This window comes from Panthera pardus, unplaced genomic scaffold (assembly GCF_024362965.1).
Source record: "Panthera pardus isolate Hobbes unplaced genomic scaffold, ASM2436296v1 HiC_scaffold_26, whole genome shotgun sequence".
NCBI lineage: Eukaryota > Metazoa > Chordata > Mammalia > Carnivora > Felidae > Panthera > Panthera pardus.
This window is the reverse complement of record NW_026526832.1, coordinates 25,630,256-25,652,048: the sequence shown is the minus strand read 5'-3', so window position 1 is coordinate 25,652,048 and position 21,793 is coordinate 25,630,256. Positions and strand designations below refer to the sequence as shown.

Here is a 21,793-nt window from a genome sequence, read left to right as displayed (position 1 = left end):
TGATCTTACAGTTTGTAAGACTGAGCCTCTTGTCAGGCTCTGTGCTGACAACATGGAGTCTACTTGGGAATATCTCTCTCCTTCTCTCTGCCCCTACCCCACCCCCCTCTCAAAATAAATAAACATCAAAAAAAAAAAAGTCAAATCATGTTATATCCCTTATTCAAATCCAAATTCCTTACCAAGGCCTCCAAGCCCCTCATAACCTGGATCTCACCTCCCTCCCTCTTCATCCCGTTCTGCCCTGGGACCACTTTTGGCCTCATCCCTTCCGTTAGCCACCCTGTCACCATTCTGCCATCAACAGGCCAGCTTTATTCCTAAGTCTCAACCTGTTTCCTCTTGTTCCTGCGCCTGGACTTTACCACTGTCTCCTGAGCCTTCCCAAGGCCGCCTCCACCCTCCCCCAGATCCCAGCTCGGAAAAACCATCTGGCACCATCCCCTTGAAGTAGCTTCCTCTACTCTGACCCCAGTCCCTCTCTCTAATATCATTCTCTTTAATTTGCTGCTGTATTTATCACATGCAGAAATTACCATGTCGGTGGCCTTGTCTATCACCTGTCTCCCCTTTCACATGGAAGTTCCCAGATTTTGGCTCAGAGCTTTACAGAAAGCTCAATAAAGAGCTGTTGCCTGACTGGCTAAGTTTTTGTAACCTTAATTTTCCCTTTTCTTTTTCTTAGTTTACAAAGAAAAACAGTGAATACACAGATTACATTTTTTGAGACTAACACTCATTTTGATAGATCAAATGGAAGCCAGTCATTTAGCCTGCTTAGTGTTGGTTTCATTAAAATAAGTATTGTTTTCTTCTTCTTGACAAACATTCTAGCCTAGTTCCCTCTACTGCAATCCTTTGGCATTTTCTTTTTTTTTTTTTTTTTTTTTAACTGTTAGTTTATATTTGAAAGAGAAAGAGAGAGCGATAGTGTGAGAGCATGGGAGGGGCAGAGTGAGAGAAACAGAGACAGAATCTGAAGCAGGCTCCAGGCTCTGAGCTGTCAGCACAGAGCCCGATGCGGGGCTTGAAACCACGAGAATCTCACAAGATCATGACATGAGCTAAAGTCAGACGCATAACTGACTGAGCCACCCAGGCACCCCGGAATTTTCTTTCTAATCTCTGTACTGCACATGTAAAAATCCCATCAGAGGTAAGACAGGAGACAGGGAGAAAAACAGAACAATGGGGCATATAGCACAAAGTAAGAGAGTTAAACACAGGTCCAAATGTATCCAATGTGCAATAGATTTAATTGCTCCTGATTTTTCATTTAAAAGATCGTGATTATCAGCTTGGGTAAAAAATTCGGCTATGTGCTCTTTCCATGAGCTACACCTAGAAATAAGGGAATGAAAACATTGAAAATCAGAGAATAGGAAATGGATAGATGAGGGGAATAGTAACCAAAAGAAAGTCGATGTCAGACAAGCTATATTTTTAAGACAAAAACGTTACTAGGAGGAAGGAGGATCACAAAATAAAGGCAAAAGGTTCAATTCTCCCAGGAAATTATAACAATTCTAAACCTGTAGAGCACTTATTTAAATAGTGAAAAAAATTATATATTTTCAAAATATATATAGCAAAAATGAAAGACTTACAAGGAGAAATTAACAAATTTGACATACCTCCATCAAGTAGCGTTGATATGTCAAGCACACACATACACAAAATTAGAAAGATTTGAAAAAAATAACCAGTGTGATTTAATACACATAGTATTAGGAGACAATTCTCCATTGGTGTCTCTTGCTTCTGCAGATCTTGTGAGTTCAGCTTTTGCTCTGGATATCTGTTCGAAGATGCTTGTGTAGTGAACAGCCTTGGAATATCCAGACTGTGTCTCCCTCTGGAACAGAAGAGAAATTTGTTCATTGTCCAGTATAGTATAGATACCTTTTTCCCTTCAGAGCAAAATTTGAGCAGGTTTAGTACTTGGTACTTGCAGCCCATTGTAAAACACTGGGGCTTCCTAAGTCTGGGGATCCTTGGCTGTGAAAGAAACCCACTGTATGCCCAGCATCCACCTGGGCCCCTCCATATCACCCTTGTGGGGCATGAGGGGCAAGGAGCCAGGGAGCTCATACTACATGCTGCATGGTGATAAAGTCCATTGCTTCTGATCCCAAAGGCTCGTGTCTTCTGTCAGCAGCTCTGAAACTGTACCAGGCTAAGTCACTATGCTGTAAGTAGGATAAAACATCAGAACATTTACAGTTCTTGATACATAGAACCTTGCACTCAACAGTAGACAAGACACCATCTTCTCAAGCAATACACGGAGTGTGTGCAAATTACCCAGCAAGGTTCCTGCCACACAGAAGGCATTCAGTAAATGTCAGTTCTCACGTTTCCCTGGCACACTGGCTCCTCTTAATTCCTTGAGCATTTAGCACTCACAGGGAAGGAATAATCCAGATGAACAGAAATCACAAAGGCATGTTAAACAGTCGGAGAGGTGGTTCTGTCCATCCCTAGCAGAAAATGGGAGCACAGAGAGTGATAGTGATACAGAATAACCCCTTCTGTGTTGGCCCCACGCTGTGTGACTTCATTGTTTGATTTGAGGTAAGACCATTCCCAGGAGAGCAAATATTGTAGATATATATTCAAGTGTCAGGAGTCTTTCCTCAGGTCCTACGGAAGTTAAGTCTATACTATTAACCATTTTCTTACAGCTCAGATCAGCAATAGTCTGGCTTACTAAACCATTATGAGCCCATTTCTTCATCCTCCCTTCTCCTAGAGCCACAAAACTTAACCTTGGATTACCTCTATTTTTTTTTTTCTGAAACTGGCTTCTGTTTCTTTTTTTTTTTTTTAATTTTTTTTAACGTTTATTTATTTTTGAGACAGAGAGAGACACAGCATGAATGGGGGAGGGGCAGAGAGAGAGGGAGACACAGAATCGGAAGCAGGCTCCAGGCTCTGAGCTGTCAGCCCAGAGCCCGACGCAGGGCTCGAACTCGCGGACCGCGAGATCGCGACCTGAGCTGAAGTCGGACGCTTAACCGACTGAGCCACCCAGGCACCCCTGGCTTCTGTTTCTATAGCAACTTCTACCACCTATATGCACCCAGGGAGGAATAATATGTGTTAGGTCTCAATCCTGCACCTCATTCCTGTACCTGGGGCAGAACTCCAGTCCAGGTGTCTACAAGGAAACTCAAGATCTGACCCCCTACCCTGTAGCCACACTCCAGAGAGGAGGAGGCCAGTGGGCCAAGCTTTGAATATGTGGAGGGAGGGCTGTACCTGCCTGCTCCACTCCTTGCCAAATCAGCCCGGCCCTGGGCAGTCCAGTGTGACTAGGCCTTCGGGGACAACCATGTTCTTCATCTGCCCAGTGACCAGTCTCAGCTTATCCCCAGAGCCCCTTGGGTCACATATCCGGTTTCAAGGCACTGGTGTGCAGGGTAGATGTGCTGAGGGTCTCCTGGGGAAGAGGAGATGATATTCTGCACTCTCTCAGAAAAGATAAATCTGTTCTTGCCCTGAGTTCTTGTCCCTAGAACAGCTCCTCTTTCCTTCTCCCTCTCTGACTCCAGAACCCCCTCTTTTTGTTTCGCAAACCAGATAGCTCCAGCACCCTCCCCAAATCCTCCCTCTCCAAATTCAGAGCTGCTCATGACTCCACTAAGCAAGTCCAAGCAGTCCATCTGCTGTTTCGTCAAAGGCGTTCCTGGGGGACCCCCCACTCCTTTCCAGCATGCAGCCCCTGTGGGGTTTGCGACATTAGGACTCACAGAGTTGGACCTCTGTCCTCGCCAAGGTTCCCCATGGGGGCAGGCGCTCCGGCTTCACGGGTTCTGTACATCATGATTGCATTTATTTCCCGCAGATGGGGAGAGCCAAGTGCTGAAGCCGTGAAGCCTGGCTCACAGCCGAGGCTTCCTGACTTGAGGCTAAGGGCTTCCTCTGCCTATTTAATTAGACTCAGTAAAGGAGATGCTGTGAAGTGAGCATATTTCCCAATCACTGAAAATCCTAGGATGTTTCTGGTTCCCTCGCCCCAGGCAAATTAAATTTGAAACATGTTTTTTTTTTTAAAAGTTTGTTTATTTTGAGAGAGAGAGAGAGAGCGAGCAGGGTAGGGGCAGAAAGAGAGAGAGGGAGAGAGGGAGAGAGAGAATCCCAAGCAGGCTCCACGCTGTCAACACGGAACAAGACGTGGGGCTCTATCCCACAGACCGTGAGATCATGACCTGAGCCAAAACCAAGGGTCAGACACTTAACCAACGGAGCCACTGAGACATGTTTTGTAATCCATACTCAGTGACTACCTATAAAATGTTGACTTGCCTGATCCGACCTATTCATGATTTAGTTGTTTTTTTTCCAAATGAAGTGTAGTTGGTACACAATGTTAGTCTTGGGTGCAGCACAGCGATTCAACAGCTCTGTATGTTGTGCTGTGCTCACGACTAGAATGACTACCTTCTGTCACCTTACAAGGCTAGTAAAATACATGGTTTAACTTCTAGTCTAGTAAGAGGAAACTATTCATTCCCTCATTCTTTCATTCGACTGGCATGGAGCAGTGAATGAGACCAGGTCTGTCCTTGAAGAGCTCCCATTCTTGTTGGAAATGGCAGTGGGTGGGAGGATGAGAATCAGCTCACTAGTTCACACAATGTGATGTCCCCTAACCCCTAGGGAGCATGATCCATGATTCATTCTGCTAAGGGACTAAGACCTCACAGGTGTCTGAGAACTGAGCTGGGTCTAGAATAACCTTGTCAGATGGAAAGTGAGCAAACTCTCAGCTTCCAGTTTGCAGGAGCCTGGGGTGTAGGGTTCCCTTGGTTGTTCTGGGGCCCAGTTCACCCCAGCCTCTGCAACATGTGACCCAGATTTGACCCCAGTGCTGTTCTAGTCACGTCCCCGAGGTAGCGGTGCTGATGGTGGTCACGGTGGTGCCATGTCTCTCCAGGGTCCTAGGATAGGTCCAGTGGGTCTGTCTCCTAGAAAGGTTGCCATGGTATTGCCGAGGCACCCAGTGACTAGCAGAGTCTTGTTCTAAAGTAAAGGTGACCGCTAGGCCCAGACAGGCCCAGGCAGCAACCCCCAATTCTTCTCGGATAATCAGACTACTCCAAACCACCTGAGGTGAGGGGCTGGGGGAAGGAGTGGAATCTGAGAAATGCAACAGAAAGCATCATCATTGCCCAACAGCTGAGACCCAGTTTTTAGCCCAGGACTTTCCCAGAACCATCAGAGGCCCTGGGGAATCTAGTGTGTTGGCTGAGCAGTGAGGAACTCTCTGGGGCTGTCTTCTTGGCAGGAGCTCACAAGGTTTCACTGAAAAGATTAAAGGACTGGACTGTGGTCAGAGGTGTGAGCAGAGTTAAGGGGGCCAGAGAGACATCCCAGCACCCTGGAAACCGCATCAGAGGAAGTGTGAGGTGCCAGGTTGAAGGGACCAAGGGGAGGGAACTGTGTTACCAGGGGAGGATGTGTGTGGGTGGCGGTGTGTGTGTGTGTGTGTGTGTGTGTGTGTGTGTGTAGAGATGGGGGTGGAAACCTAGCCCTCTCTCTTTCCTGCCCTCCCATCTTTTCTGGGGCCTCCCATTGGCCAAACCCAAATGGAAGCCAGAAAGCATCACAAGAGCGATGCAGTCCATATGTCAGCCCCTCAGGGCAGTCAGGGCTAAGAAGGGGAGGCAAATGGAATAGAACCAGCACCGCAAGTGCAAGCGAATGGAGGTTTGGAGGAGAAGCCACTGCTGAGTGGGGGAGCTCACCAGCTGATGGGAGGAGGGATACACCCCATGATCTCCAAGGTCCTCCCTAAAACAGGCCCAGGTGGCTGTGTGAGGGGCCCTCCATCCTTGAAAAAGAGACGAAATGCGCCTCTCAGAGATTCTGCCCGACACCTAAATGGGTCCAGGATCATGCACTCAGGGAGAGGTTTGGGAGCGGGAGGGTTTCGGCCGTGGTCAGTGGGAACCTCTCCAGCTCTCCAGCAGCTCCATAGAGACACGCAACTGCCTTGTCCCCAGAGCTATCGCCACCTCCAAGCACGTCCTGAGCCCAGGTCCTCAGCCCCTGACCTGTGGCCATAGGGAGATAGCTTATCGTTAAAACAATGGAACAGGGAAACTCCGAAGGTCTCCACGTCGCGGTTCATGTCTGCTTCATGACAGATGGAGAAGCAGGCGGCACTGGATGTCAGCCTCAAGACTGTCCTCGAAGCACCATTGGCTGCTTCAACAGGCCCTTTGACTCTTTAAGTCTTCACTTTAGTGCAGTACTTTCTCCATTTGGCCTAGGGTCCAGAGTTGGTCTACACCACAACCAAGCCTTGCAGAGAAAACAGCTGTTTCAACTTTGTAAAGGGTAGATCCAATCTTTACTGTCCACTGAGCAGAAATAGAAGCAAATGCCTTTAGTCCATTCCAGAGACTTCTTCCAGTACAGTAGCTTCGATTATTCCTCCAGATGATGTTACCCAGGCTTCCTCTCCCCTCCTCCTGCCTCTCTGCAGAATGGCATCTGGGATGTGGGTGGGGTGGGTCTGTGGCCTGTGTCCCCATGGCAGAGCAACAGGCTGTTAGATCTGTGCGGTGGCTCTGATCCTCCCTTGTCTGGTTTACCTCTGGCCTGGCCTGGCCTGGCTCCAAGCACTGGATTTCAGTCGTGGGACCCCTGGAGGCCCGAGTCCGGGAGGGGGTCGGGCCTCTGTGTGGCCAGGTGTTGCAAACTGTGTTTATTTTGCAAAGCCCAGATGAGGCCTGTGCTGGGTGGTCTGTGACTGGAGCCCACACCCAGTCTGACGTCAAACCAGAAGTCGGCCGATCCCAGCGGCAGACCCAGGGTCCTCAGAAGCCCCACTCCCACCTAGGGATAAGGGTGCCTGAGCTGTACTTCTGAGCTTCCTAAGAAGGCTCCTTCACCCCCACCCCTTCTACAGTCCGCCTCAAAACCCCGGAGCTGGTGAGTGGGCTGTGGCCCAGGAGAAACCAGCCAAGATCAGACTGGTCTGCCAGACTGTGGCCCCGGGGACAAATCCTAGCCCTCCCTAGTAGAAGGTGCCTCAGGGCTGTGGGTGGGCCTGTCTGCCATCTGGTGGGAAGCCCCTGGGCCTGCTCCACCTCCCAGTGCTGGGTCCCATAAGGAACAGATAAAGCTTGTGTTGAGTGCATCAGCAAAGCTGGATCTCCCGGCACACACGCACCAGAGGATGGGAGGGGTATCGACAGCGGAGAAATACCATCAAATGATCCCGTTAACTCTGCTGTATTTTACACTCAGCCCCAGGGGCCATCAGAGGCCCAAACCCGGCCCCTCCACAAGCTCTCCCTTCTGAGAAACTCAGTGCACAGAAGCCCTCGCATTGCCAGGTCTGTGAACTTTGTCACATGTTCGTGCAGCTGAACTCACACTCCGTGGACATTTGTGAGCCCTGCCCTGTGCTGGGCCGGGGCAGAGGCTGAGAAGATGGAAGATGGAGGAAGGCTCCCCTCTCCTCACTGAGACTTCAATGGTTGGATTAAATGTATTACTACCTGCTTCGTATTGGACCTACAACGACTCCAACTGTCTATAGGGCCAAGTTCAAACTCCTTCCAAGAAGTCTTTGCCATCTGATCCTCCCAGCAGGCAGGGGTCCTGGGTAAACAAGAAATTCACTGTGGCTCCATCCAGCCTCAGGGCTCTTGCTTATGCTATTCCCTTGGGCAGTCATGCAATCTATATGATAGGGAAAGATAGGATAAAACAGGCAGAGAGGGAAAGATTAGGACCTGAGGTCTCTGGGTGGGGGAAAAAAACATATTTTGAAATAATGCTGGGAGCCTTTAACGACAGCAAACCCCCTTGGGCGGAAGGCCCCTCTTAGGAATGTAAGAGACACCACCTACTCCCCCTCAGGTTCCCCTCAGGAATTTGTCTACCTGACTAAAAGTAAATAGTAGACCATAAAATGTATAATCCACAAGGAATGATATGGCCATAGACCACCCCTCATACAATGGAAACCGGCCAATCAGGAATAGACAACCCAGCATCTAGAGTTATCCAGCCAATGAGCGTAGGACCTGAAAAGGAAAGAGGGAGAAGGGAAGGGGAGTCCACCAGAACCTTATAAAACAAGGACCCTTGCCTATAGTCCCCAGTATTCACCTTCAAACGTCCCCTCTACGTAAAGAGAGCTTTCCTACTATTCTTCCCTTCTTATACTCGAATAAACTTTGCCTGCTGCTCACTGTGTGTCCCCCTCCTCATTCTTCCAGCGGCAAGAGGACGAATCCGGGTGTTGAGGTAAAAAAAAATCCTGCAACATTTAGCCCTGGAAAGTGCTCTTGGGGAATCTGTTCTCATCCCCTGGTGGGCACAGGAACCCTCAGGCCTGGTAAGGGGAAAGGACACACTTGGTGCCCAACCACGGTCTGTGCCAGGAAGTCATCAAGGGCTCCTGGCCAGGACTTGGACGTGCAGAGAGGGTTCTTTCTCATGACCGGCAGCCTTGTCCTTGTTCCCACTTGCTGTCTTGCCTCTGTCTCTCGTTTCCCCGAGCAGAGTACAGGGTTCTTTTTCTAAGCTTTCCCTTCAGCACAGTGCTGGGAATGCAAACACAATGATTTTCTTTTAAAATTACATCCTTTTATTATAATTCAACAATTTAATTATAGTTATTAAATAACTAAAGATCTGCCTACTTTGGTACTTGTGGTATAATGAAAACATACACACACACACACACACACACACACACACACATAACAATAACAACCCAAAACACAGGCTTTGGAATCAGATGATCTGGGTTTGTTTACATTTTTTCCTTCAGCAAATCTTTGCCGCATTGACTCTGGTGACAGAAATTCTTACTGCAACTGGAAGTGTCACATGGGGTCAGGGAAGCTGAAAGTGTCACATGGGTCCCATCCTGGTAGAGTCAGGACTTTTCTGATGGCTGTTTAAACCCCTGCTCTGTGTACCACTTCCCCTAGGACACACACAATAGCAGTCAAATAAGATTGCCTTTTTAATATAAAGTTTAATTTTTAAATTAAAATCAAGATCGCCAAACATCTTTTTCATGTTTGTCTTGTAAGGACTTGATTCAAATGATTTGTGGCGTTTCTTCCATGGGAGAGAGTTTCCTCTAGTTTTTGCTGTTCTGAGCTTGGTGTCCCTGGATGAGTTTTAAGGAGTCTGTGAAGTCTTTTACGTAGTATAGGGAACGTTGTGTTTTGGTGTTCACTGCAGCCCCCTCTGCTCATGGTGTGCACCCTGAGAGCCCGTCTCCACTTGGGGTTGTCAGATGTGACCACACGCACATGCCAGAGGAACAGCCTGGGGAGGCACGAAGTGTATATCATTTACTGACAATATATATTTAAACACATCAACTATTAATTTAGGCTTGCTGATGATGCCACTATTATAATATTCTTATTTTTAAGAAACAGTCCTTTTGCTTCACAACAGCTCTACATAGGGGCGCCTGGGAGGCTCAGTCAATTAAGTGACTCCTGATTTCCGCTTAGGTCATGATCTCACAGTTCGCTAGTTCGAGCTCCGCATCGGGCTGTGTGCTGATGGCGTGAAGCCTGCTTGGGATTCTGTCTCTCCTTCTTTCTGTTCCTCCCCTGCTTGTGCTCACTTTCTCTTAAAGTAAATAAACAAACTAAAAAAAATTTTTTTTAAAGCAAAAGACCCACAATGCTATGTAATGATCTGTTAACATGTATGCAGTGTTAATGCATTCAGAATTTTCATACTCCTGGGACGCCTGAGTGACTCAGTCAGTTAAGCATCCGACTCTTTTTATTTTTTATTTTTTTTTAACATTTATTTATTTTTCAGGAAGAGAGAGAGAGAGAGAGACAGAGAGAGAGAGAGAGAGAGAGTGAGCAGAGGAGGTGCAGAGACACGGAGGCACAATCTGAAGCAGGCTCCAGGCTCCCAGCTGTCAGCACAGAACCCAGTGTGGGGCTCGAACTCATGGACCTCAAGATCGTGACCTGAGCCGAAGTCAGATCCTTAACCAACTGAGCCACCCAGGTGCCCCAAGCATCCGACTCTTGATTTTGGCTCAGGTCATGATCTCAGGGTTCATGGGATTGATCCCCCGCATCGGGCTCTGCACTGACAATGCAGAGCCTGCTTGGGATTCTCTCTCTCCCTCTCTCTCTCTGCCCCTCCCCTGCTTGTGCACTCTCTCTCTCTCTAAATAAATCAATAAACATTAAAGAAATAATGTTCACATTCCTGAAGGAAAATCTTTTTAAAAAACTCATAGAACATCTGGTGCAGCGTCCTCCTATTTTCTATGTCATCAATCACCCATCTCCTCGGGAATGAACACCAGTGGAGGGATAATGCTGTCACAAATCCTATGCACTTCCGTTGTCCCCTCCATTCCTTCTGTGCCCCCCCCACCCCACCCGCACACACTGCCAGCAGCCTTGGTGACAAAGTTCAGACACATCCATATACAATCCCTTATGAGTTAATAACTTGATGGTTTTCCCCAAGAATAATGTCATCTTATATTCATGGGACTCAAGGGTCCTTTTTGATGGTGAAGGGAAAAAGGGAGGGAGAGAAGGAAGGAAGGAAAAAAGGGAGGAAGGGAGGAAGGAAGGAGAGAAGAAAGGGTCTGCCCTAAAGGCTAATTGAAGCTCTCACCTCTGGTGTCAGAACCACTTGCCTGTTAAAGCTCTTCGGGCTCAGCCTCAGGAAGAACCCTTGTACACAGATGTGAGCATGCAGGTGTATGACATTAGCATGCACGTGAAGTTTACATGTGTAGAAACACGGTGACAGGCTACCCTGGCATGTCCTGAGGGTCCATCTGCTCTGCTCAGCTGCCACCTGTACCTAAAATATCCGCCTGCAGTTTCTACCTCTTGAGAACCTCAGTCCTTCAAATCTACCTCCTCCTTGGAGTTTTGTCTGACACTTCCCTTCTTTCCACTGTGATCTTTCTGCCATCCGCTGGGACTTTTTTTTTTAATGTTTATTCCTTTATTTTGAGACAGAGAGAGAGAGGGAGGGAGAGAGAGAATGAGTGGGGGGAGGGGCAAAGAGAGAGAGAATCCAAAGTAGGCACCACACTGTCAGCGTATGACTTGGGGCTCAATCCCACGACCGTGAAATCATGACCTGAGCAGAAATCTAGAGTTGGAAGCTCAGCTGACTCAACCACCCAAATGCACCTCTGCTGGGACCTTTCAGATCATGGCAGGGCCTGGTCCTGAGACAGTATAAAGGATGTTGCCAAAGGTCGACCCAAGTGAAGGAATGTTCGGGGCCCTGTACCGAGAATGGCTACTAGAGGGACTCACCAGAGAGCAGATCTTTGGCATGCAGCTGAGTATCTTGGGATGAGAGGCCAAAGGGAGACAAGGCTCTGAGCACAGGGACAGCTGACAGCTGCCAAGAGTCAGAGCAGCTGGCCCACAGGGGCAGAGGGGGAGGGACTCAACTGTGACTTTTTTTTTTCTCCAGAGTAAGAATGGGGCAGAGAAGATGCTCCAGAAATATTCTCAAATGAGAACGAGTCAATGAATGGTTTTCCAGAGGGCCGTGAGTCCCAGGAATGCAACACCTGGAATCCTATGAAGAGAAACCGAATTCCCGGGTCAAGGCTGTGGAGAAAACAAGAGTGTTGTTCAGCACAGCCTGTATATCACCATGGCCAGGGCCCCAGGCTGGCGAGGGAGCAGCGAGACCTGGCATCCAGCACAGGCCCTGGTTTGGCCAGCAAGGCTCAACGTCATCGTCCAAAGGAAGGGCCTTAAAGGACCCTCTGGATCCAACTTCTCTCCACATTAAGTTTTCCAAGGGTTGAAATATTGAGATTACGGGTGATTTCTATTTTCCTCTTTATACTTTTCTGGATTTTAAAAATGTTTAAAATGTCCAGAAATGCCTGGCTTTGGAGAAAGGCTGAAATGCAGCCTTAGACCCACTTGTCAAGTCTTGCTACACACGAGGGGAGAGCTGCCTTTTCATAATTCTTCCATCCAGTCAGGGCTCCTATTTCTAATTCTCACAAAGGTGCTGTATGTGCGAGCCAAGAACAGGCTGAAATTACCTGGGGAGCGAGTCTAGACAAAGGTACTTGGAGTGACCACCATTACCCACTCGGGCTATGTTGTCAGACCCCAGTGGGCTCAGCCACAGTTGCCAGGGGCCCCTGACATTGCTGGATGGATGGCCATCGCTGCAGGACACCGTCGATGGTAAGCAGGGCTCTCCATGAGGGGTCCCAGTGCGCTGTGTTCTCTGGGATCCTCAAAAGCACAAGATTCCAGGAAAAGTGCCTCATTTTGCCCCATGGTTTCCCAGCCGGAGCCTCAGTCACTCAGAACTAAGGTGAAGCCATATTTTATAAGCTCACTCTATTTTAACGATGGGGTTAATTTAACTGTTGAGGACATGGGGGTGCTGGGAAGGGGATAAAACGGAGTGACGGCACTCTGCTGACCTGTCGTTGCTCCCGTCTGAGGGCTGGGGCATTCTAACTGGTTCAAACTTGTGTCTGTGATCTCTTCTCAAGGACATACTTTAGCTTAAGTTTGAATGCTTTCCAGAAGGCTTCTCTGCCCCCCAGGCAGAAAGATTTCTGGGCCCTTCTCACCAGTGATGCAGGCAGGCCACAACACACATCAGCCCCTGGCTTAAGGATAGCCATGCGCCTCCCTCCTCCTGAGGTAACTTTGATACTCAGAAACATCAGGTGGGTCTTTGCTTTCTCTCTCCTTTTCAGATTAAACGGCAATATACAACAGGCTTCAGAAATACTCAAGGTAGAACACATGGAAGCGGTTATGAGCAGACACTAGTAGCTTCCTACCCAACAGCCTTCTCTGTCCACCTTTCTTGATCAGATATCAGGCAGTCATGAACACAAGGACCCCTTCCCATCCTCAAGAGATGAATCTCATTAGTTTAAACCATTCATGGTAATTTCTTTCCCTTTCCACCTCTGGGCACCCAGCATCTGGTCTGGCCTGGCCATCCTCTTGGACATGGCCACTCTAGGAACAAAGGTCCTCTCCACCCAGAGCCCAACCCATGTATACTCAACTCCAGTAAGCCCTGAGACATACGTTGGTTTGAATGGCTCTACTGACTCATAGACCTTTAATTCTTCCAAATCAACTTTAATCTACCCCAAGTGCTCTCACACCCCTACTAGAACCGTGTGGAAACTTCTGGAGCTTCCTTCTGACGTAGTCACTAGGCCCGCCTCTTTACCACTTGGACACCTACTGACTGAAGCAGCCTGGCGTGGACCCTTAGAATCAGGTGGCTCTGTGCTTTCTGTGCAACATTCCTGGTGCAGGGATATCTGGCACAGCTGGAAGTCCCAGAGTGGAGGGTCCAGAAGGTCCAGGTGCACCATGGAGCCTGTCCTTTGTTCACATGTCTCATGGTGGTCTCCCTCAAACCTAGGGGGAAAAAAAATCTCTCTTCAGTGCTACTCTCAAAGATGCCCCCTGCAGGACATCTGTGAGTTTGAGCTTTTATTAAAGACCCATCAGGCCTACTTTGCAAAGTTATCTCAGGCAAGACTCTACCAAGGGCTTGGGTACCTTCAAGGGGGAGAAGAAATCACTGGGAGAATGCATATTAATATCTCAGTGAATTTTCCCCTCAATTCTTCCTAAGAAATCTGACTCAGCTTGCCATGTAATGAGGGTAAGCACCTAGAGGCAGAGGGACAGAGTTGTGAGGGGGATGTTGGGATTGGCCAGTCAGTGGGAAGCATCTTCGGGGAAGCTTGTTGGCCTGTCCGGCAGGGGAAGGAGGATCATCTTGGTCCCGAGGGCAGGAGAAAGTCATATTCAGTTGTCCTCACTGAGTCCTAACCCTCAGGCCAGGGTTTGGATTTCTGGATCTCTGGGGACAATTCCACATTGGCCCTGATGCCAAAAGCTGAGTTTCAACAAGCCCAGTGGGGGCGAGGCACAGTGGTGCCGGTCCTGTAGGAGAGCTTGACAAGGATCAGGATCTCAGGATCCCATGGCCTGGTGAGGAGGCAACCTCATGCACTGATCCACAGACTGTGGTAACTGGGATGACCTCAGCTGTGTCCAACGTCAGTCCTGACTGGTGGTGGCTGCCATAGCACTGTGGCTTCTATGGGAGCTCTGTATAGTAAAAGTATCCCTCTATCCTCACCAGGACTCCACGGGAGGCTGGAGTTTCAGTGGCCGCTTCAGGAGGCTCAGCGCCCCATGCATGACGTCATGCCTTCCTGAGGCTCTCGTGAGGTGCCAGAGCACCATTTACCAGTGCAGAGCTGATAAACAAGAAGGCCGTGCAAATTTATTGGAGCACACACTGAGCAAGGGAAACACAAGAGAGGTAAACATTACATCATCGCTGACAGACTAAATTTGTTTAAATTGGTCAGTAAAACTCCTATTGGTAATCCTGGCATCCAGCTCTGCTGATTGGTAAGGGCGCCCCCCTGTGTTACTACAGTGTAACGTCAACTGGCTCTTGGAGGCAGCAACATCATCCCTGCAACGGTCTCCCGCCTGGGTTTTCTCCTTGTTTCTGGCCAGTGGGTCCACCTTGTGTGCCCTGAGGAGAAACGCCAGGCTGTGGCCGGCCCCTGCGGGTGGAGGCAGCAGCAGCCAGGCTTGTGTGAGAGTGTCTCCAGCCAGACTGAACGTTTTGTCCCTTTACACTCTATATAACTTTACGCTCTTAGAAATGATTAAGGATCCAGGGTGTTGGCGTGGGTTGTATCTCTTGATCTATACTGTATTAGAAAGTAAAGCTGAGAATTTTAAAACTATGCATTACTTCACTTAAAATGGCGACAATAGGGGCGCCTGGGTGGCTCAGGCAGTTGAGCATCCAATTTCAACTCAGGTCATGATCTCACAGCTTGTGAGTTCAAGCCCCGTGACGGACTCTGTGCTGACAGCCCAGGGCCTGGAGCCTGCTTTGGATTCTGTCTCCCTCTCTCTCTGCCCCTCCCCCGCTCATGCTCTGTCTCCCTCTCTCAAAAATAAATAAACATTAAAAAAAATTTTTTTTAAATAGCAACAATAAACCCATATTAACACATTTTAATGAAAACTAGATTTTTTAAAACAAAAAAGTTCGTAAAAAGGGTGTTTTGCACTTTCGCAAACAATGGCTCAATAGAAGAGAGCTAGGTTCTTATATTTGCTTCTGCGTTTGGTTTGCTATGTCACATGTCGTACGGGCTCTGGAGAACTCCCCTGCACACTTGTGCAAGGATGAGACTGAAAAAGACAAATAACATCTTAGTGTTTTTGTGAAAATATGTTTGACCTCAGGACCCCCTGAAAGGGTCTTAGGGATTCCCAATGGGCCCCAGAGAGCTATGAGAACTGCTGAATTAAGAATATGGACACATGAGGGGAGCCTGGGTGGCTCAGTCGGTTAAGCGTCAGATTCCTGACTTCAGCTGAGGTCATGATCTCACGGTTCGTGGGATCCAGCCCCATGTCAGGCTCCATCCTGGCGGCGGGGACCCTGCTTGGAATTCTCTCTTTCCCTCTCCTTCTGCCCCTCCCTTGAGTGGGTGCATGGTCATGTGCACACGTGCTCTCTCTCTCTCTCAAAATAGATAAACATTGGAAAAAAAGAATATGAACACTTGAGCTAGGGCCTTGGTACAAGTCTACAACATAACATTTTTGTTAATGGCCAGCTTTGATGTTTGGGTTCCTCTTTCTTTGCTAGCCAAAGAACACATAGCCCTGAGATGGGTGGGGCGCATGCTCCCACGATGATCTGTATACAGGAGACAAGAGGAAATGTCCCCAAATGGTCACTGTGCCTGGTGAGATCCTGACCCAAAGGCCCAACCCAGGCAGGAAGGCAAGCCTTCCGGGGAGTCATCAGCGGTTGGTTGAGCACTTTTCAGAGTGTTTCTCACCCATCCTCTTGGAGCTTGGCCACTTCTTGGAGCCTGGTCTGGTGGCTGACATTGTCAGAGGGCCCTTCTGTTCGGGATACTCCTGGACACTGAGCAGAAGCAGGGGACACTCTTTCCTCTAAAACAAGAAAGTTGAGAAGGATTTCTTGCTTATTCCTAGAAACAGAACTGTCCCTGAGCCAACCCTTGCCACCCAGAAGCATTGCTCAGAGGGCTCGGACACGGGCACTCTGCTCTCTGCTCCCTCTGAAGTTCCTGGCCACCTCCTCAAACCCTGAGCTTCCCCAGATTTAATGATCACTCTTTCCACATAGTAGACAGTGGCCTGCCATACCTTCCTTCTCAGAGAAATCTCTAGTGATGGGGACTTCAGAAAACTAGAAGAACTACCAAAGGGGACACATTAGGCACAAGATTTTGGGGTGTGTTCACAGCATTCCTCACCTCTGAGGTTGACCCCATGACAGTGTTGATTGAGATTTACAGGGAGGAGGAGATGGTCAGTACTGATACTTTGGGCCTGGGCAACGGGATTTCTGGAGTCTGGCTGGTGTGGTTCTGAGACAGCCACTTACTAGCTGCATGACCTTGGGAAGGTCTCTTTGTCCTTCTCAACTTTAGTTTCTTCCTCCGTAAAACTGTAAAACGAATAGAATCCCCCTTTTCAGTTGTGGTAGGAATTAGAGATAATTTTTGCAAAGCACTGAGATGCTCTCCAGGGAATCAGACCTGAGGACTCCTCCTCTCTGGCCCCAGGCCCCTGCGGCCAACCATTCCCCCTACTGGCGCAGCAGGAGTGAGCTTTGTGAAATGCCACGTGACCTCCTCTCGCTCGGAGAAAGCCTTCCCAACCCCCTCTCCCCCCAAGACTTCCCAGGGCTTTGCCTGCACTTGCACAGACACGCTGTCAGGGCACAGTGGGCAGAATGGTGTCCCCGGGCCTGAGAACACATCCTGAAGTAGCCCGCCACAGTCAAACAGAATGTAAGTCTATTTCAGCTTTAAGTGCATGGGGATTTTGCATTACAGGTTCCGTAAAATATCCATTATTTATGTGCTCTCCTGCAAACTCAAGAAAGCTAAGTCACGTTTATTTCATGACTTCTGGATTTCCTTGCGCATCATCAAATGCCTCTGGAAGCAGGGGTGCCACCCCACTTTCCCTTGAGAAACAACAATCTCCAAGAAAAGTCCCAGTTCCTCAGTGGGGTGCTGAAATCCCCTCCACCCCCCCCCCCCCAACTCCCTCGCAGGTGTCCCTGCCTTAGATCCTGGGGCCTCACTCCTCCAACCTTTGCCCGAATTCTTCTCTTCTCTCTCTGTGTAAGGCTCCTGTCCCAGAGGGATGGATCTTTCCGGATCTCTGGTGTCATTCTCCAAACATTCCTCTCCTGTCACTGCTCCTATTTGGCATCCGTCACTGTGCTGCCCATTCTGACACTTGACTGCGGGCTGCCGCGGGAAGGAAACCGGATTCGCTGCAGCCGGTGATGCTCCGCGAAGGCCAGGCCTGTGCCGAGGTGGAAAGGCCTCGCAGGACCGGGTAGGGGGCGGGCGGGCAGGCGGGCGAGCGACGCGCCGCCGCAGTTCCCGTTCCGGCCGCGCGGTGGGGTCCCCGGCCGGCCGCGCACCCGCGCCCGCGGAATTCTCGGCGCTTCCGCCACCGGGGCGCCTCCCTCTGGGAAGGGGCCGGCTTGGCCGGCAGGGACCCTGGGGAGGGGGCCTTCCCTGTATGGCGCCCAGCTGGGGACGCGTGGGATGACCAGAGGCCTTTATATCTTGTCGCCTCGTGGAACACAGGAGTTTCTGTGTATTTCCAAACTGGTGAGATTCGTGTTCCCCCCATGCCACCCCGGGCCGCCTCTCCGTGTCATGTGGGGCCTGAAAGCAGCAGTGGGTCGGTGCTTAGCCACTTAGCAGCCGTGTGACCCTGGAGGAATGGCTGCACCATTCGGGGCCTGGGTGGCCTCATCCGAACAAAGTGGAAGTGCGACGGTCTACCCAGAGGATTTAGGAGAAGGTGAAGGGCGTGAGGGATGCAGTGCCGGCACAGTTGCCCCTGCTTCCACTCCTAAGGTCTCTGGAGCAAAGGGCCGAACCCCTGCTGGGACCCTGCCCCGCAAGTGTGGTATGTGTCTGGTAGGCCCTCAGAGCTCTGCGGGGCTGGGAGCCGGGCATGTCCGGGCAAGGCCAGCCTCGGGATGGGCATGATTATCTGACTGCCAACAAAGTCAGGGGGCCCACAAGGCACCTCTGCACCTCTGAAACCCTTCCAGGGCCTTTCTTGGGACGTTTCGTACCGTATTTCCTGGGACATCTCTGCCCTCAAACCAACCTGCTTTGCTGGTGCGGGGAGTGGGGAAAAACGGCCTGCCGGCCCTTCCCGTGCATGTGCAAGTGAGCTCCCGACCCGTAGTAAATCTGAAAACCTTCTTTTGTTTTGTGTGTGCAAGGGGTGTGTGGGGGAGAGATTTTGTGCGTTCTCAGTTAATATCGCCTGAAACCAACTTCAAGGGAGTCAAATGTGAGGCTTCCTGTCTCCATTTCACTTTGATAATTGCCTATTACAACAGGCTGGAGAGACGCAGCACCATAGCCAGAACCCCTGAGAACCAGTGGGCAGGCTTCCTTGGGCTTTGAACTAGCTCTGTCTGAGCTCTGCCTGGCCGGCCTCCCAGGGATGCTGGAGAGCTCAGGCACCCTTCCCCAGTGGGCAGATACCGCCTGCCCCCCTCCTAGCCCCTATGTCACCTTCACACTGGGGCTCTCCCAGCCTGGACTCTGACCTCCCGTCTGCACTCTCCCTTCTTGCTCTTTGTTTCCTGGTGTTCTCCTCACTCCAGCCCCAACCCCAAATCTTTTGAAGGAAGGCCCACAGTTTTTCCATCAGCCAATAATCCTGAAGGGCTCCAACCACACTTCCCAAACTAGCCATGCCTCATTTCTCTTTGGGGATCCTGGGAGGCCTGCACCTCCTACCTGCCAGCATTCTTTGGAACCTGAGAATTAGCATTAGCCATCCAGCATGTGTCACCGCTGGTCTCCCCATAGCCTTTCCTGAAACTCCTGGCAGACTTCCTGACTACCTATCGCACTAACATACTGGCCACATGGGGCCACAGCCTGCCAGCCTCTACCCTGCTTCTGGCCTTCCTGTGTGTTCCCTAACGGCTCCTGTGTGTTGACCTGGCCTCCTGAGTCAGACTGTGAGCTCCCAGAAGGTAGGGCCATGGCTTGGGCTGCCCTAGCGGTGCCCCCGCGGAGCGCCTGCCCAGGCACTGGCCATCCAGGGGCACTTAGAAAATGCTTTCGGGAGGCGAGTCAAGGTTGCATGGGGGCAGGGTATTATAGAAGCAGTAGTGGCCCTGAAGTTACTGTGAGTGACAATAAACACCCATTGCTAGAAGGAAGAGAAACAGTTCTATGGAAAAAACAAGAATTTTAAATAACTAAATAAAAGAGGGTCAGTGACAGGTCACCAGCGACAGTAACACCTCCCCCACCTGGAGCTGTTGAAATCCATGATTCATACTCAGGAATCCCTGCTTTTATGAACATTTCTAACTAATGCAGGCATCTGGTTAGTAAATGCACAACAGATTAGGAGTAACAAATCAAAGTATCGTTAAACTGCTCTGGGCTGACATCCTGATGGCACTGAGAAGTGACAGCTGGCAGCCTTAGTGAGGGATGAGACTGATCAACTATACTCAAGCCCCGCAGCCTGGGGCCATCCGGCTCAAGGCACAGAGGCACACCTAGGCAAAGCAGTGCCCTCTGACCCAGTGTCACGTTACATCTCAGTATAGAAATGATGTTTGTAATGATTAACCCTGAATCACGAAGAAAAGTTAAATGGTGCTCGAATGACTGTTTAAGAAGTTCAGGAAGCACCTTATTCGTTTTTAGTTCGTTTCCCTGCAAAACAGTTATATTTTTTGTAAGGAAGCTTAAAGGATTCCATCCCCTGCTAGCTAGAAAGCAAAGTGGCAGCTTCCATTTCTGGTGATGGGGCACTTTGTGCACCTACTCTCATTTAGGACAGTGCACAATGTATCACCACTTGAGGGGCGAGGGTAGGTGACTCACTCGAGGGTCCCAGGGCTGAAGTAAAAGGGCAAGTCTCAGTGGCTTCCCTGTGGCTGCCTCTCTCCCGGATGACTCAGCCCCCGAGGTCTCTAGATGGATGTTACTGTCCTGATGTTGCAAAATGTCCTCTTAGCTGTTTCTTTGTGTTCTGGTTGTCACTCTCCCCCACAGCAGTTGGGGGGCCCTCGACGTGATTTTCACCCTTACTGTGTCTCCCACGCTAGCACATCTTGGGATCAGGCATCCCACCACTGGTATCACTTTGGTCCAAGCCCTGGACCTCTTCAGAAGGGTCTTTCAGGAAGGGGATGTGCCAGACATTCATGCCAGCAGGGCCTCTGACCCAGAGTTAACCATTTACCAAGAGACAGTATGGCATACTGGGCCCTAAGGTCAAATTTCCTGGGTACAAAGTCCAACTCCACTACCTACTAACTGCATCCTTGGGAGAGTTACTTAGTCTCTCTGTGCCTGGGGCTCCCCATCTGTAAAATGCACATAACAGTAATATTTCACTCACTGGATTGTTATAACTATCAAATAAGTCGATATGGGCAAAGTGCTTAAAACTGTGCCCGGCACTTAGCATTTGACAAATATGAGTTATTGCTAATGCAAGACAGTTTACGTACATCATCTCCATCGTCTGTCTCAAATCCTTTTTCAGAGCAAGACTGGTTATAAAGAATCTCAAATTGACATACTGATCCAGTAAGGTAGGTATCAGCCTTCCTATTTTGCAGCTGAGGATCCTGAAGCACAAAGTCAAGTGACTGACTTGAGGACAGAGTGCCAGGAGGTGGCAGAATTGGAATTTGTACCTGGGTGCTATGGTCTGAATGTTTGTGTGCCCCCCAGTGTAGGATATTAGGAGGTGGGACCTTGGAGGAAATTCTAAGGTCATGAGGGCAGAGCCCACACGATTGGGATTGGTGCCCTTATGCAAGAGACCCCAGAGAACCAGTCTCCCTGCTGCCACGTGAGGTTACAGCCAGAAGGCACTGGCTATGAACCAGAAGGTGGGCTCTCATCAGATACCAGATCTACCTGCATCATGATCTGGGACTTCCAGCCTTCAGAGCTGTGAGAAATACATGTTTATTGTTTATAGCACCCAGCCTCTGGTATTTTGTTCTATCATCCTGAACAGACGAAGACTGGGTCTACCTGACATTTGAGTCATGATCTTTCCAGGACATCGTAACTGCCTCTCTTAGTCGAAATGCCCGAGAGAATAACTTCCTTGGGAAAGTGAGTAAGAGAGTAGTCTTCCTGCTTTTGAAAACTGGAATTCCCGCTCTCAAGTCCTGCTTTGAAAGATTGAATCACCCAGATATGACAAAGTTCCAGAATCTAAGAAGGAAAGTTTGGGAGGGAGGAGTGTACTTGCGTTTTCCCATAGCAGAGAAGCCTGAGAGGCAAAGGTTGTCCCTTATCATCACCCGTGAGTGTTCTGGTGACCTATTGCTCTGTAACCAATCCCCTCAAATCTTAGTGGCTTAAAACACTTGACCTTTGAACAACACGGACTTGAATAGCATGGGTCCACTTATACACCGATTTTTCCAATAAATATAGTACAATACTGTTCATGTATTTTCTCTTTCTTATGATTTTCTCAATAACATTTCCTTTTCTCTAGCTTCCTTCCTTGTATGATACATACAACATATGCAATATGTGTTAATCAACCCTTTATGTTATTGGTAAGGCATAGTGGTAGTGGTAACACGTAATATGTGTTAATCAACCCTTTATGTTATTGGTTATATGGTATTGGTCAACAGTAAGCTATTAGTAGTTAAGTTTGGGGGG

The 21,793-nt window shown here is 49.3% G+C and overlaps 2 long non-coding RNA genes across 3 annotated transcripts; both read right to left on the bottom strand.

The window, feature by feature from the left end:
* Window positions 1-7,168: 7,168 nt before the first annotated feature.
* LOC128773680 (uncharacterized) lies at window positions 7,169-17,470 on the bottom strand. 2 transcript variants are annotated; one of them, XR_008418089.1, is made up of 4 exons: window positions 17,182-17,470; window positions 14,149-14,310; window positions 11,304-13,415; window positions 7,169-7,698 (listed from the first exon to the last, which is right to left on the bottom strand). It is a non-coding gene; the product is annotated as an uncharacterized LOC128773680 (long non-coding RNA). The 2 variants fall into 2 exon arrangements; XR_008418090.1 differs by lacking the exon at window positions 7,169-7,698 and having other exon boundaries at window positions 10,177-11,606; window positions 13,237-13,415; window positions 17,182-17,467.
* LOC128773681 (uncharacterized) lies at window positions 15,625-17,104 on the bottom strand. The gene is made up of 2 exons (XR_008418091.1): window positions 16,334-17,104; window positions 15,625-16,007 (listed from the first exon to the last, which is right to left on the bottom strand). It is a non-coding gene; the product is annotated as an uncharacterized LOC128773681 (long non-coding RNA).
* Window positions 17,471-21,793: the final 4,323 nt, after the last annotated feature.